Below are 5,401 nucleotides of genomic sequence, written 5' to 3'. Positions count from 1 at the left end.
TGTTTTGGTAAATTACAAATATTTTATGGTTTAAGAAATAAATTGAAAACATTATGAAATGGGTTGAAATTTGTTGTTTAAACTTGCCTCTATTTTACTCGCCTTTAGATATTTATGATAATGTTTGTTTACTCATTGGGATTTTATAATCTCACCACCCTTTTTTCCACCAATTTCAGGTTCAGTATAGACTGTAGATAGCTGATCTCATCGAGGACTACCATTGGATCTGCATTTTCCAAACCGTAGGTTCGCAGTCCTCTTTACTTTTGTTCATTCGGGGGCCCTCTTATTATTGTAAATTAAATTAAATATTTTGGCTTACTGTATTTCAGTATGTATAAATTTATGTAGCTTTTACGCTATAAAAATTATTCACGTATAACTCTATTAATATTGTTTTATAAGAAAATAGAATATTTTTCTTAATATTTCTTTTATTTTCTTATTATATTCAAATAACCGTAATTTTATTTTAAATGAAGATTTTAAACTTTTAAACTAATTTTGAATATGAATTATGTATTTTGTACTTGTATATTACGTTTTACCCAGTTTTGAAATTTTTGAGAAAAAAATGATCAAAATACCCCTGTGTGGCGAAAATTTTATTTTGATTGTTTTTTATCTAAAATAGTGTATATTCTCTAAAAAACTCAAAATTTAACAACGATTGCTCACAGGGAAGGAAAGAAACTGATATGTAAGCTTTGCGGGGTTCCGGTTGACATTTCGGATAATGAGTGTCAATCGGGACGTCGCGGCGATTGTCATGGGCCTAAGGGAGGTTCCAGGTCGTGCCAATTCGATTGGTATCAGAGCTTTTGGTTTTAAAGATAAGAGTTTTTTGTTTTAAAGTAGTTTTAAAAATTTACAGTATCAGTGCGGCCCCGGATTAAGTTAGGTTAGGTTGAATAGAATGCATGCATTTTCATATAGAGCCTAAGGTTCCCTACGCTTGCTCGTTTTCTCTTATAGATTATTATGCCTCCTCGACGCGGACGCCCACCTCTCACTAGATCGGTTGGGAAGGGAAAAAGTAGTTCCCAATGTCGTCAGCTAGGTGCAGTAGGGGAAGAATCGGCTGCGTCTACCATTCGGGTAGCACCTGCTGCTGAGCAGGTCGATAGTCCTCCACATCCTCCACCTCCTCCGCCACCTACTGGTATTCCCGCCATACCTACTGAGGCAGCACAGGCATTGGCAGCTTTCTTTACCGTAATGGCTGGTGGAACTCAAACTGGTCAAGCTCCACCTATAGTACCACCAGTTACTCCTTTAGTTCCACCACCGGTACAAGATGTATCCATTTCCAAGAAGCTAAAGGAGGCTAGACAGCTCGGTTGTGTGTCTTTCGCGGGTGAGATGGATGCCACTATGGCAAAGGACTGGATTAATCAAGTTTCAGAGACTCTATCTGATATGAGATTAGACGACGACGTGAAGCTGATGGTGGCTACAAAATTATTAGAGAAGAGGGCTCGTACTTGGTGGAATTCAGTGAAGTCTCGTTTCACTACTCCTTAGACGTGGTTCGATTTTCTCAGGGAATTCGATGGTCAGTATTTCACTTATTTTCATCAGAAAGAAAAGAAGAGAGAATTTTTGAGTTTGAAACAAGGGAATCTAACTGTAGAGGAGTACGAGACTCGTTTTAACGAGTTGATGTTATATGTGCCGGATCTGGTGAAATCTGAGCAAGATCAGGCTAGTTATTTCAAGGAAGGGCTCCGTAATGAGATTAGAGAGTGGATGACAGTGACTGGTAAGGAGCCGCATAAGGAGGTGGTACAGATGGCTTTACGAGCTGAGAAGCTCGCAAATAAGAATAGGAGGATTCGGACTGAGTTTACAAAAAGAAGGAATCTGGATATGTCTTCTAGTCAGCCAGTAAAAAGAAGCAAGGACTCAGCGATTTCAAAGAGTACTACTTCTGTTTTCGTGACATCTCCTTGACCTCTATTTCCACCATCACGACAAAGACCTTCGAGGTTTAGCAGATCTGCTATGACTGGTTCTGGGAAGAGTTTCGGAGGTTATGACCGATGCAAAAATTGTGAGAATTATCATAGTGGGCTACGTAGAGGGCCAACAAGATGTTTTCAATGTGGACAGACGGGTCATATTAGGAGTAATTGCCCACGGTTAGGATGAGCCACGGTAGTTGCATCATCTTCACCAGCTCACACTGATATGCACAGGAGAGATTCTTCTGGGTTGCCACCGAGATAGGGAGTGGCCATACGGTCCGGTGTGGAGAGTAATACCCCGCACATCCACCTTCAAGACCACAGACTCGTACCTCGACAAGAGTTTTCGCTGTGACAGAAGATGACGCACTGGTCCGACCTGGAGCAGTGACAAGTACTATGTCTTTATTTGATAAAGATGCTTATGTTTTGATAGATTCTGACTCAGATAGGTCTTATGTGAGCACCACATTTGCATCGATTGCTGATAGAAACCTGTCACCATTAGAGGAAGAAATTGTAATTCACACCCCTTTAGGAGAAAAGCTAGTTAGAAACAGTTGTTATAGAGATTGTGGGGTAAGGGTAGGCGATGAAGAATTTAGGGGTGACTTAATTCCTCTAGAGATCTTGGATTTTGATCTAATATTGGGTATGGACTGGTTAACTGCACATCGAGCAAACGTGGATTGTTTCCGAAAGGAAGTTATTCTTCGAATTTCAGAGGGAGTAGAGATTGTGTTTGTAGGGGAACGTTGAGTATTACCGTCTTGTGTAATCTCGGCCATCAAAGCTTCGAAATTAGTGCAGAAAGGGTATCCAGCTTATTTGGCATACGTGATTGATACTTCAAAGGGGGAACCTAAGTTAGAGGATGTCCCAATAGTAAGTGAGTTTTCTGATGTATTTCCTGATGATTTACCAGGACTGCCTCCTGATTGAGAGCTTGAGTTCCCTATTGATTTACTTTCGGGTACCGCACCTATTTCTATCCCTCCATATAGAATGGCCCCGGCAGAGTTGAAGGAACTGAAAGTCCAGTTGCAAGATTTAGTGGATAAAGGTTTCATTCGCCCTAGCATTTCTCCTTGGGGAGCACCAGTCTTATTTGTCAAGAAGAATGATGGCATTCTTCGATTGTGTATTGATTACCGTCAGCTGAACCGAGTGACCATCAAGAATAAATATCCTTTACCCCGGATAGATGATCTTTTTGATCAATTTACGAGGCCCTATGGTATTCTCTAAGATTGATTTGAGATCTGGGTACTATTAGTTGAAGATTAAGGAGCAGGATGTACCCAAGACTGCCTTCAGGACGCGTTATGGGCATTATGAGTTTCTGGTGATGCCGTTTGGTTTGACTAATGCCCCGACAGTTTTTATGGATCTTATGAACAGGGTGTTCCATCCGTACTTGGATAAGTTTGTGATAGTATTCATAGATGACATCCTGGTTTATTCGAAGAATGATGATGAACATGTTGTCCATTTGCGCATTGTGTTGTAAACTTTACGCGAGAGACAACTTTATGCCAAGTTCTCTAAATGTGAATTCTGGTTGAAGGAAGTAGTTTTCTTGGGACATGTGGTGTCTGGAGCTGGAATTTATGTCGATCCCAAGAAGATTGAGGCAATCTTGCAATAGGAGCAATCGAGAACGGTAACTGAGATTCATAGTTTCCTTGGCTTAGCTGGTTATTACCGGAGATTTGTTCAGGGATTTTCTTTGATAGCAGCTCCTCTGACTCGTTTGACTCGTAAAGGAGTTAAGTATGAGTGGGATGATGTTTGTGAGAATCGATTTCAGGAGCTAAAGAACCGGTTAACCTCCGCTCTCGTCTTAACACTTCCTGTTAATGGAAAAGAATTTGTGGTATACAGTGATGCATCTAAATTGGGATTAGGGTGCGTATTGATGCAAGATGAAAAAGTAATAGCTTATGCTTCTCAACAGTTGAAGAAGCACGAGACGAATTACCCTACTTATGACTTGGAGTTAGCAGCAGTAGTCTTCGCATTGAAGATTTAGAGACATTATTTATATGGTGAGCGTTGTTAGATTTTTACTGATCATAAAAGTTTGAAATATTTGCTCACCCAGAAAGAGCTTAATTTGAGACAGAGACGATGGTTGGAGTTGATTAAGGATTATGACTTGGTGATTGATTATCATTCGGGAAAGGCAAATGTGGTAGCGGATGCCTTAAGTCGTAAATCCTCATCGTCGTTAGCAACACTTCGGAGTTCTTATTTTTTGATGTTACTTGAGATGAAATCTCTAGGGATCCAGTTGAATAATGGTGAGGATGGAACCCTACTTGCTAGTTTCGTTGTGAGACCTTCATTGTTGAATCAGATCAGAGAATTGTAGAAATCTGATGATTGGTTGAAATAGGAAGTTCAAAAGCTGCAAGATGGAGAAACTAGTGAGTTTAGACTTAGCGATGATGGTACTTTGATGCTTAGAGACCGAATTTGTGTCCCTAAGGATGATCAGTTGAGACGAGCTATTTTGGAGGAAGCTCATTCTTCTGCCTATGCTTTACATCTCGAAAGCACCAAGATGTATCGAACTATTAAAGAAAGTTATTGGTCGCCGGGTATGAAACGAGACATAGCAGAGTTTGTAGCGAAATGTCTCACATACCAACAGATCAAGGCAGAGCATAAAAAATCGTCAGGTACTCTTCAACCTTTACCGATTCCTGAATGGAAGTGGGAACACGTGACTATGGACTTTGTATTGGGTTTGCTGTGGACACTAAGTGGAAATGATGCTATTTGGGTGATTGTAGATAGACTGACTAAGTCTGCTCATTTCTTGGCTATCCATAGTACGTATTCTATTGAGAAGCTGGCAAAACTTTATATAGATGAGATTGTGAGATTACACGGAGTTCTAGTTTCTATAGTGTCAGATCGAGACCCTCGATTTACTTCTCGATTTTGGCCAAAATTTCAGGAAGCTCTTGGAACTAAGTTGAGATTTAGTATTGCTTTTCACCCACAGACGGATGGTCAATCCGAGAGGACCATTCAGACCTTGGAGGATATGTTACGGGATTGTGTCATTGACTTTATTGGGAGTTGGGACAGACATTTGCCATTGGTGGAGTTCGCGTATAATAACAGTTTTCAGTCTAGTATTGGGATGGCACCATACGAGGCTTTGTATGGAAGGAAGTGCCGAACTCCGCTCTGTTAGGATGAAGTAGGTGAAAGGAAGTTAGTGAGTGTGAAATTGATCGATCTAACTAATGACAGATCAAGGTTATACGAGAGAGGCTAAAGGTAGCCTAGGATAGGCAGAAGAGCTATGCAGATAAACGGAGAAAAGACTTGGAGTTTGAGATCAATGATAAAGTTTTTCTTAAGGTTTCTCCTTGGAAAGGTAATAATTTGAATACTTTGAAGTATTAAATCTTATT

Source organism: Theobroma cacao, chromosome 4 (assembly GCF_000208745.1).
Source record: "Theobroma cacao cultivar B97-61/B2 chromosome 4, Criollo_cocoa_genome_V2, whole genome shotgun sequence".
NCBI lineage: Eukaryota > Viridiplantae > Streptophyta > Magnoliopsida > Malvales > Malvaceae > Theobroma > Theobroma cacao.
Note: the sequence above shows the minus strand (reverse complement) of the source record.